The following is a 12,153-nucleotide window of genomic DNA, read 5'->3' on the forward strand; positions in this document are numbered from 1 at the left end:
GAATTTTTTTTTAATTTAAGTTTATAGATGTCAACTGAAAAACATTCATGATGATTTAGGATATTAGACCTTGCAAAGCATTTCAAAACTGGCATTTTTAGAAATATTTTTATGTAAATAGCTAGACTTTACCTCACTTTTTTTTTTTTTTGGTACCGGAAATCAAACTCGGGACCTTCCGCTTTTGAGGCAGGCAGTGGAACCACTGAGCTAAATCCCTGGCCCTACTTCACTTTTAACTATAATAATATCAATTTAATTTTTTCTTCATTTAGAACTTAAATTTTAGTTAAAATTATTTAGTAAAGCGCCACAAATTTCTTTAAGTTTTGTAAAGGAATAAAATGTAACATATTGGTTGATTACAGATCTCATATTTCCCACTACTTTGATAATAAATTGTAGTCACTTTGGTGTTTTTGGCTGACTTTTATTTTAAGACCACAAAGTTAGTTCACCATCTGGGACTGTTCATGGGACTCAAGTGCAGTGTTTACAAGAAATTAGCTTACCACAAGCATTTCATTTGGAAATATTTTAGATTTATTAGATTTCTGTTTTTAATTGATTCCCTCTTCCTTTCCATATGGTTTCAACAAATCCATTTCCCACAGTTTTCTAGCAAAGATGTATAACATGTACTTTCATTTTTAACCTTTTTCAAATAAAGATAATTTTTCCCCTAGGGTGTTACAGCATTCAAGAATAAAACAAATATTGTAGTATGCTAATGCTGATTATTCCTATAATAACCACGTGACTAGTTTCATGGAAATAATAATATTTTTATTCTCACACAGTGTGGCTCATGTGCTTGCATCTGGTTAACAGCTGGGCTTGCATTGTTGCAAGGCTGGGAAGGGAGAAAGGCAAAGGCGAACAGTACATTGTGGACATCATTATGTTTCTCTTCCAAATCAAATAGGCATTAGTGACCTAGAGTTACTTGGAGTCATTGCTGGTGACCTGACTGTAGTGCTAGTCCCAACATCTTTGCTTAGGAATCCAGTCACAATTAGTGATTATTCCACTGATGTTCACCCTCTTGCTACGAAGTAAACATGTGCTAGAGTTCATGTACTTCTCAGTTTCTTTTTCCAAGGACAAATTTAAAACATCTAGTTTTTGGGTTTGTTAGATTGTACTTAAAAACAAATGAAAAAAAGCATTTACTTTTACTGTAATTGAGAATAACCTGAAAGATTCTTATGAAAAGTATTTTGCCTTGACATCTCATGTAGTATCCAAAGTTTATGGTTTTATGACCTTAACTTATGTAGGATAACAATGTTAAAATTGGGAATTAACAAAGAGAAGAGATGTTTGTAAAACAAACAATAATAACTGTAACAAAAGATGAGGTTTTTAAAACTAAGTAATTCCCCCAATGGCTGTTTGCTTGCATTATAGTAGAACACTATTTTTGTGAAATCTTAGTTTCTGTTGTAATGAGCTGTAGTCATTTTTCATTGCACTGTTCACATGGTAACCTCACATACTTAAGTTTGAAAGGAAAGTAATGACTGAATGAGGAATCACAAGTATATGTGTTAGCTATGTTCTAACACTGAAACCCTGCTCTCTATGAAAAGCTATATATTTTTTTATTTTAATTGACTTTAAAGAAATACCTCAGTTTAGGAACATTTAGTCCATGAAAATCCAAAGCCATAAAGAGATCTGTGTTATTTACATTATTATAGGATTTCTACTTTAAAAATATAAGGCTTTGCTTTTTTGAATTAAAAAAACTTCCACTCTCATGTACTTAATATTTTTAAGAGTTAAATGTATAAATAACCTAGAAGAATGTAATTTACATTGGAATGGCTGGGCCACACCTAGGTACACCCTTCCAAGGCACAGTTGTCCTGGCAAAGCTAGACATGCATTGCCTGGTGGCAGAATGACCAATTTAAGTATTAGCACTTTTCGTGAATATGACTACAACAGACCTGGAGACACCGAGGCAGCGAGGTGACTGGCAGCCTGACTTGTATCCTAGTTACTGTGGAGAATGTGAAACTTGAATTTCATATTCCCAGTAGTAGCTATGAACCACTTTTATATTAATGGCTGGAGGCAGGTGTTCATATAGCCTAAAATACTGCTTTTCAGTCTGATTCTTTTCTGTATTCACCATGCACATTTGAGAAAGTAATAAAATTCTATTTAATTTAAAATTTGACAGCTTGAGTATAGAAGACAGGGAAGGTTTCATAGCCTACTAGCATCCTGATTTTATGGGCCTTTGTTGAATGGGTGGCCACTTAAGTCCCATATACACGAGTTTAGTTTATAACAAGCTAATGGGAAGTGAGATTACAGTTTGGGGATTTTTGTTGCTATATGGAGAGAAGAATGAGTACTTGTTTATAATTCAGAGATTTCGTTACTGTACTCACAGACTCTCAAGAGCTGGAAGGTCTAGCTGTCTTGGACAAGAGAAAACTGAAGCCCCTTCTGTTCCTTGCTCTGCCTAGGATCACAAAGCGGGTTTGTGGCAGCTCTGGAACAGGAGCCCAACTCTTTTCCTGGCCAGCCTGTGTTCACATGGCAAAGTGTTGCCTTTGTTCTGAGCTGCTAATTTAATTTTTCTTTAAGATGAATTTTCTCTAATTCCAGTATCCCAGCAAAATTCGCAGGCAACAAAACAATGAGACAGTTTGCTACTGAACCTTTAAATAAGCGATCCTTTCCTTAGATCACTTCTTGTGAAGCAGAGCGCTCTCACCGGCTTCTGCAAGAGGAAAATGTGTTCATTCAGTGGCTTGTCTGACTTTCCTCTTGCATTGTAATCACATAATGAAAGGTTCTTTCATAATGTCCCTGTAAAGAGACAGAGATAAAACCAGCTTTGAGGGATGTAAGCGGAGACCCTTCAAGAGCGAGCTAGCTGTGCATACAGCCTTATCACACAGCTTCCTGGCTAGTTGCTGTGTGTCTAGGTTTCAAGCTTCATATTTTGCTGATACAGACTTTTGCTTGATACATTTTGTTGGTCCTCTTTCCATGGGCTATCTGATACCCAATGTCTGCTGGTTTTTTAAAGACATTCTACCTGGAACACCAATTGATGCTTATGTATTTCCCCTAATATTCCTCAATAGAAGCTTCTGGCTAAATTTTTCATGTCAGCTTTCTCCTTCCTAGTAATTATTGTCACAGAAATCACATGAATAAAAATAATTACTAGCCATTAGAAAAATGTCTGCTTTAGATTCTGTTGTCTCTTGCATGATGCACACAGCTCGCTGGGTTAATATTCTCTGTATTTCATTACTGGTTTGGATTATTTTGTAATGGACTACAAAAAGAATATACATTTATTAACATTCCCGAATCTTAAGAAAATTACCTTTTGTGTTTTTGCCAATGTTTAGTTTTAAGAAATTATCAAAAAGTACATTGAATTGTATTGAACAGAAGTTACCATTTCAAAGCTTTTATATGATGTTGACTATGAAACCACATCATTTAATCACCTGTTTACTCATGGTCTTACTACATGGGTGTTGTGGGACCAAAAAGAAAATTAATATGTGGATCTCTGACCTCAAAGAGCTTAGAAATATAATAGGGGTACAAGACAGATTCATTTTATAACTCATACCGAAGGGCAACAGTTGAATTGCTCATGGCTCAAAATTTGCTAGAAAGCAAAGAATAAACATTCTGCTAAGATGAAGTCCAAATACCAGAAAACTGTTACCTTTGTTGTTATTATCTGGGACAGTGGTGCTGAACCTACGGCATGTGTGTTACTGTGTTTTTCTTTTAAGACAAAAGATGTGAAGGTTAGAAGTTGTTTTTTCTAAACTAAAACCTCAGTCTTCAGGTTTAATTGCAGCATTGGCACTCTGTGATAAATAAGTGAGTTTTGGGTTGTAGTTTGGGCACTTGATCCCTAATAGGTTCGCCCTCACTGATTTAGGAGAACAGTGTTTAGGCTTTAAAGAAATCTCAAATGGTTAGTAAGAAGTCAGTATATGTAGAGAATATATATTTAAAACATTTCTTATCTTATTGTAGTGTAAACTTTTATAAAATATCCTTTGTGTATGTGGTATTAGAGATCAAAGCCATGGGGACTCTATCACTGAGCTATATCCGCAGGCCCTTGTAAAATTTTTTATTTATTTTTTTAAGACAAGATATCTCTTAAGTTGGCCAAGTGGTGCTTGAACTTAAGATTCTCCTGTCTCAGCCTTTGAAAGTACTGGGATTACAGATGTGCACTGCCATGGCCAGCTAAAACATCCCGTTTAACTGAAATAGAATTAGAAACTCCTGACTGTTGACACCACCAGTCATGAAAAGCATCTCTGTCTTAAAGTCAGAATTTAAATTAAGGCTTAGGGATTAAGTCTTACTATTTTATAATACAAGTAAATCCCAAAATGGACATTAATTGATTGCCACTCCATGCCAAGTATTCTACTAAATGCTTATGTACATAATCTCATTTATTTCTCACAATACTTCTGCGAAGTAGCTTCCAGTTTAAACCCCTTTCACTGGTGAGGGGACTGTTGCTTAATTAGCCTACAATGATAAGGCACCCTGATGGCTCCAGAGTCCCTGATGTTAACCACTGCAACATACCCTTTGTAGAAATGTCCCATTGCATTGGAATCCTCTTGGGTTTATATATTTTATGAGTGGAATTAGCTTTGACTTATCAATCTACTGTATAGGTAGAAGGTAAATTTTTTTTAAATGTACTTACATTTGTTCTTTGTTGGTTTTATGTTCTAGATGAGTATTTGGCTCCCCTAATTTATCTGGTGGCTAATTATAGATACATAGAAAGCTGGCTTGTAGCTCTTTTTGCCGCTGGAAATTTATACCCTGTAAATCCATAAAACATGTTAATTTGCCTGTAAAAGTAAGTTTTATAAAGAGTTAGAGGCAAGATATGCTAACTTGAAAAAGATAGTAATAGATTTAATTTTAAAAATAGGAAGTAATGTCAGGTTTTCTTTGTACATTTTTACCTTGATTCTCTTTTAAAAATCCTGAGGTCCATGTACTTTATATATAAAAAATAGTTTGTAAAGACATCAGGAAAAAAGAAAGCTGTGATGAATTTTAAATAGGAACTCAGTGGCATCTAATAAAAGGCAGTTGAATTAGAGTTTTCAGAGGACTTTTGCATTTAAAAAATTAAATTTGAAAATTCTGTTTCTGATTCTGACTGTTAATTTTATAAGAGGTTTGAGTCACATCTGGTTAGGCACTGGAGGGTATCTGCAGGGCCCTTCTCCGTCCAGCTGCTCACAGACCACACTGTCCACCCGCTCCTCTCTCAGTACTGTGCTCCTTCCTACCTTGCACCTTGATCTCCCACACTTTTCTAGCATGAAAACTGTAGGTCCTTCATCTGGTCTGTTAAACCCAGCTTATTTATACTGTGTCCTTTCATATAAAAAGACTCAGCAAAGTGGTGGGCAGGTAGCAGTTACTTAATAAATGTTTATTACTTCATTCTAGCCTTGAGCCCTTCTCCTTGAGTCCTTCTCATGTTAATTATCCTCTTCCATTTTGCCCTAACCAAGTCCTGTACATACATCCTGTTTAAGGTCAGGGCATGAAACTTTTTCTAATCCTAGTGTAGAAGAATCTTTAATTTTGTGGAACTTTTAGCCTCTGAAAGGAGGCTAACATAGCAGCATAGTGGTTTTCTCTGCTGGTCTGAACGGAAAGCCTCCTGAGGACAGACATCCGTTTTTTCATCTCCCCATCTCTCCTGCACTAAGCTGCTATGTACTTGTCAGGGGGCCAAAGACATGCTTCTTGTCTGCTTAGCAGTAATTTTATATTCTGCAAAGGCAAAACTTAACAGTTAGCCTCTTTATTATTGTGGGTTTGTTGGGAGATTAAGTATGAAATTTAGTTTTTGGTACCAGGGGTTGAACTCGAGACTTTGTGCTTGTGAGGCAGGCAGCGGCACCACTGAGCTAAATCCCCAGCCCCGTCTAAGTATGAAATAAAATGAGGAAAAACTGTCTATCTCACTTCTGTCCTTAGAATGTCATTCTGATTTCTTTTTTTTTTTTTGTATTAAATTCTTTTATTGGTACATTGTAGGTATACAACACAATTACATTTCTCATTGGGAATTGTACCTTTACATAATGCATCTTGGCTCTTATTTTTTCCCCATTCCTAGCCCTCCCTTCACGCCCTCCACCCTTCCCTATGTACAAAGACTTTATTTCCATTTTTTCCATTTCTCATCATTTTTCCTTTCCCTTCTTTCCTTTCCCCTGCCCCTCCCACTACCCCTACCCCTTTGGACCTTTTCTTCCTATTTTACATTATCGATTATTCATTCTAATCATTGGTACATTTTAGGTATACAATATAATGACATTCATCATTGGAAATTTGCACCTTTACATAGTCTCTCTTGGTTCTTATTTTTCACCCTTGCCCTGCCCTCCTTCAACCCCTCCATTCCTCCCTATTTACAAAGATTTTGTTCCTATTTTTCCATTTTCTCATATTAATCCCATTCCCTTCTATCTTTTCCCCTAGCTCTCCCACTTCCTTCCCCTTTGCCCCTTTTCTTCCTATTTCACATTACCTATTATACATTTTAGTCCTTATTTACACTTTCAGTTTCTTACACCAAAGAAACTATTTGGTATTTATACATTTGTGTCCTATTCATTTCACTTAAGAGTATTGCCTCAATGTGCATCCACTTAGCTATAAATGTCTCTAATTTCTCATTTTTTATGGCTGAGTAGTACTCCATTTTATAAAAAACCACATTTTCTTGATCCAGCCTCCAGTTGATGGGCATTTGGGCTGTTTCCAAGTTTTAGCTATTACAAACTGTGCTGCTATGAACATGGGTGCACATATATCACTGTGGTATGATTCTTTTAATTCTTTGGGGAAGGTCCCCAGCAGTGGAATAGCGGGGTCAAATGGGACTTCCAGTCCTAGTTCTTTGAGGTATCTCCATACTGATTTCCACAGTGCTTGCACCAGTCTACACTCCCACCAGCAGTGGAGCAGGGTTCCTCTTTCCCCACAGCCCCTCCAGCATTTGTTACTGGTTGATTTCATAATAGCAGCCATTCTTTCTGGAGTGAAGTGGAATCTCAGCGTTGTTTTCATTTGCATCTCTTGAATGACCAGTGATGTTGAACATTTTTTCATGTATTTATTTGCTATTTCTACTTCTTTGTCTGAGAAATGTCTGTTCATTTCAGACGCCCATTTTTGGATTGGGTCTTTAAATTTGGGAAGTCTGATTTTTTTAAGTTCTTTATAGATTCAAGATAGTAGACCTTTGTCTGAGGAAGAGCAGGAGAAGATTTTTTCCCACATTGTGGGTGGTCTCTTCACACTGCTGGTAGTTTCTCTTGCTGTGCAGAAGCCTTTTAATAAGAAGAGATCCCATTTGTTGATTGTTTGTGCTAGTTCATGGGCAACTGAGGTTTTGTTCATAAAATCTTTTCCTACACCAATGTCTTCAAGGGTTCTACCTAACCTCTGTTCCAACTGGTTCAGAGTTTCTATTTTAATATTTAGATCTTTAATCCATTTTGATTTTAGTTTAGTGCATGGTGAGAGATACAGGCCTAGTTTTAATCTTTGGCAAGTTGAAACCCAATTTTTCCAGCACCATTTATTAAAGAGGCTATCTTTCCTCCAGTGAGGGTAGTTGGCTCCTTTATCAAAGATGAGATGGCTGAGTGTGTCTGGTGTTGTTTCTGCATCTTCTAATCTGTTCCACTGTCCTCAAGTCTGTTTCTTTGCCAGTACCATGGTGTTTTTATCACAGTAGCTTTGTAGTATAGTGGCAGGTTGGAGATTGTGATACCCTCTGCCATGTCTCTGTTACCTAGAATTGCTTTTGCTATTCTGGGTCTCTTCTTGTTCCAAATGAATTTTTGGATTGTTTTCTCGAGGTCTATGAAGTATGCTGCTGGGGTCTCAATTGGAATAGCATTAAATCTATATAGCAGTTTTGGAAGTATGGCCATTTTCACTATATTAATCCTTCCTACCCAGGAGCAGGGGATGTCTGTCCATTTTCTGATATCATCTTCAATCTCTCTTTTCAGAGTGCCATAGTTTTTAGAGAAGAGGTCTTTGATTTCTTTTGTTAGGTTGATTCCTAGGTATTTCAGTTTTTTGAATGCTATTGTGAAAGGAATTATTTGCCCTATTTCTCTCTCAGTGAGTCTATCATTGGTGTAGAAGAAAGCTATTGATTTTTGTGTATTGACCTTGTAACCAGCTACTTGACTGAATTTGGTTATTAAGTCTAGAAGACTTTTGGTGGAGTTCTTGAGGTCTTCTATATAGAGTATCATGTCATCTGTAAATAATGACAGTTTGACTTCTTCATTTCCTAACTTTATTCCTTTTATTTCTTTCTCTTGTCTAATTGTTGTGGCTAATGTTTCCAGAACTATATTGAACAAGAGTGGTGATAGTGGACATCCTTGTCTTGTTCCTGATTTGAGTGTGAAGGATTTCAGTTTTTGACCATTTAGTATGATTTTGGCTGTTGGTTTTTCATAGATGGCTTCTATCAGTTTGAGGTAGAGACAATCTATTCCAATTTTTTGTAGGGTTTTTATCATTAATGCATGTTGGATTTTGTCAAATGCTTTTTCTTCATCTATGGAGATAATCATATGGTTTTTGTCCTTGGCCCTATTGATATAGTGTATTACATTAATTGATTTTCGTATATTGAACCATCCCTGCATCCCTGGGATGAATCCCACTTGATCAAGGTGTATGATCTTCTTGATGATCTTCTGCATTCTGTTTGCCATTATCTTATTAAGGATTTTTGCATCTATGTTCATTAGTGAGATTGGCCTGTAGTTGTCTTTTTCAGTTGGGTCTTTCTCTGCTTTGGGGATCAAGGTGATGCTTGCTTCCAGGAATGAATTTGGGAGTATTGCTTCCCTTTCCATTTCATTGAAGAGTTTAAAGAGTAGTGGCAGCAGTTCCTCTCTAAATGTCTTGTAGAATTCAGCAGTGAAGCCATCAGGGCCTGGGATTTTCTTAGTTGATAAGTTTTTAATTACATTTTCAATGTCATTGGTTGATATTGGGTTGTTCAGAATTTTTAGGTCTTCTTCCTTCAACTTTGGTAATTCATACGTATCTAGGAATCTGTCCATTTCTTCTGTGTTGTCCATCTTATTGGTGTATAGGTTCTGGAAGTAGGTATTGATGATCCTCTGGATTTCTGCTGGGTCTGTTGTCATTTCACCCTTTTCATTCCCAATTGCATGGATTTGGGCCTTTTCTTTCCTTTTTCTGACAAGGTTGGCTAAAGGTTTGTGAATTTTGTTGATTCTTTCGAAGAACCAACTCTTGGCTTCATTGATTTTTTGTATCATTCTCTTAATCTCCATTGCATTGATTTCTCCTCTGATCTTTATAATTTCCTCTCTTGTATGAGCTTTGGGGTTGTCCTGTTCTTTTTTTCTAGAAGCTTGAGGTTCAGCATCAGGTTGTTTAATTGGGCTCATTCTGCTTTCCTAATATGCATATTCACTTCTATGAATTTCCCTTGTAAGACAGCTTTCATTGTGTCCCATAGATTCCGATATGTTTTATTGTCATTGTCATTTAATTGAAGGAACTGTCTGATTTCTTCTTTAATTTCCTCTGTGACCCATTGGTTATTCAGAAGTGTGTTGTTTAATTTCCACATGTTTATGAAATTTTTAGAGTTTCTTTTGCTATGGATCTCCAATTTCATTGCACTATGGTCTGATAATGTACAGGGGATAACTTCAATTCCTTTGCACTTACTTAAACATGTTCTATGTGTGAGTATGTGGTCTATTTTTGAGAATGACCCATGTGCAGCTGAGAAGAATGTGTATTCTGATTTTGTGGGGTGGAAAGCTCTGTAATCATCTGTTAAATTCATTTGTTCAAGTGTTCGATTGAGTTCTAGTATTTCGTTACTTATTTTTAGTCTAGTTGATCTATCTATTTGTGACAGTGGGGTGTTGAGGTCCCCCACTACGATTGTATTAGTGCATATATGACTTTTCATGTCTGTTAGTATTTGTTTTATATAGTTGGGTGCACTAGTGTTTGGTGCATAGATATTTATGATTGTCATCTCTTCCTCTTGGATTCTTCCCCTTACAAGGTTGTAGTGTCCTTCTTCGTCTCTCTTAATCAGTGTTGGTTTGAAATGTACTTGATCTGCCAAAAGATAGCTACTGCTACTTTTTTGGGGGTTCCTGTCGCATGGAGTATTGTTTTCCACCCTTTAACTTTCAGTCTATGAGTTTCCTTTTGAATTAAGTGTGTTTCTTGTATGCAGCATATTGTTGAATTTTGCTTCTTGACCCATTCTGCCTGTCTGTTTCTTTTGATTGGTGAATTGAGACCATTAACATTGATGGTTTTAACTGAAACGTATTGACTTGTCATTGCCATGACTTTTTCTTTTTGTTGGGTTCTCCTGCTTTACATTTAATTTCTTGTCATGCCAGATGGGTTCATTCTGCTTTGCTTCCTGGGGTTGTGATCCTCAATGTCTGTTCCTAGGCTATTGTGTAAAATTCTTTGGAGTGCTGGTTTGGTATTCACGAAGTTCCTAAGGTGCTCTTTGTCATGAAAGTATCTTATTTCTCCATCCATTTTGAAAGCTAGTTTTGCAGGGTACATCAGTCTGGGTTGTAGGCTGTTTACTTTTAGGGCTTGGAATATGTCACTCCAAGCTCTTCTTGCCTTGACAGTTTGTGTTGAGAAGTCTGCTGTGATTCTGATGGGCTTTCCTTTGTATGTGATTTATTTCTTTTCTCTGAGTGCTTGGAAAACTTTGTTCTTCTATTGTGTTTCTGGAATCTTAACAATTATATGCCTATGTGTAGATTTTTTTTGATCAAGGCTATTTGGAGTCCTATATTCCTCACTTATCTGTATGTCAAGCTCTTTTCCCATGCTTGGGAAGTTTTCTGCCATTATTTCTGTGAAGAGATTTTTTATGTCATCTCCACTCTCTCCTGTTTCTTCATTGAGCCCAGTCAGTCTTATGTTATTCTTCTTTGCATCATCCAGCAGCTGCTGGATTGATTTCTCATGTTCCCTTATAATTTTGAATCAATTTTTCTTTTCCTGGTCACTAATTGCAATCTTATCTTCTATATCTGAAATACTGTCCTCACATTGGCTCATTCTGCTGTGTAGACTTTCAGTGGAGTTTTTCATGTCCTGGAAATCTATTTGCATCTGTTTTATGGATTCCATTTGTTTCTTATGTTGGGATTCCATCATGTTCCTGAGCTCTTCTCTAGATTTATTAATCATGTCTTGCACTAGGGGCACAATTTCTCCTGTTATCTGAGAAATTATTTCTGATTTCCTTTTTTCCAGATCCCCTTTTGTTGCCAGTTGAGTGGGTCCAGGTGGTTGAGTATCAGAGTGTTCCATCTCATTTCCCTTTGGGGTTGCTGTAGGGTGATCTGGAAGTCTGGTTTTGAGACTTATTTACGTGTTTTCTCATCTCGACTGGGCCAGAGGGCTGTTAGTGCCTGCACGGATTACCTCTTCTGAGCTGGGTGAGGTGGGCCAGGGGCCACGAGCAGCGGTAGGGATGGTGTCTCAAAAGCCGTTTCCTGTGGGCTGGGAGCAGCAGGAGGGATGGTGGCCGGGAAGCCCCTTCCTCTGGAGCAGGAGCAATGGGATGGTGGCTCAGAAGACCCCCCTCTGGGCCAGGAGCGGTGGGAGGGATGGTGGCCTGGAAGCCCCTTCCTCTGGGCCAGGAGCAGCGGGAGGAATGGTGACCGGGAAGCCCTGTCCTCTGGACCAGGAGCAGTGGGACGACTGCTCAGAAGCCCCTACCTCTGGGCCGGGAACAGCGGGACTCAGTACCTTGGTCTGGTGGTCTGGTGTCCTCTGCGTCTTTGTAGTGTGGAACCAGGTGGCTGCCTGTCTGCACGGGGTGACTTGGCGTCCTCTGCGGGACCCAGGACCTCCGTAGGGCGTGCAGAGACCTTCCTGTGTGCCTCTTGTACTTATTTCTCCTGACTGAAATTGATGTACTTTGATGAAGGCTAACCTCTCCACTTCTAAGTTTATAATCTAGAAAAACTTCTGCGTATTTATACCAGGAGACATCTAGGAGTAGAAAGAGAGGAACTATCA

General features: G+C 37.8%; 1 protein-coding gene across 3 annotated transcripts in view; it reads left to right on the top strand.

The window, feature by feature from the left end:
• The window catches only part of Thada (THADA armadillo repeat containing), a 139,972-nt gene that overhangs the window by 40,883 nt on the left and 86,936 nt on the right, over positions 1-12,153 (top strand). The gene's annotated exons all lie outside the window — the stretch shown is intronic.

Source organism: Heterocephalus glaber, unplaced genomic scaffold, assembly GCF_053883595.1.
Source record: "Heterocephalus glaber isolate CG9 unplaced genomic scaffold, H.glaber_assembly_v1.0 deba00001457, whole genome shotgun sequence".
Taxonomy (NCBI): domain Eukaryota; kingdom Metazoa; phylum Chordata; class Mammalia; order Rodentia; family Bathyergidae; genus Heterocephalus; species Heterocephalus glaber.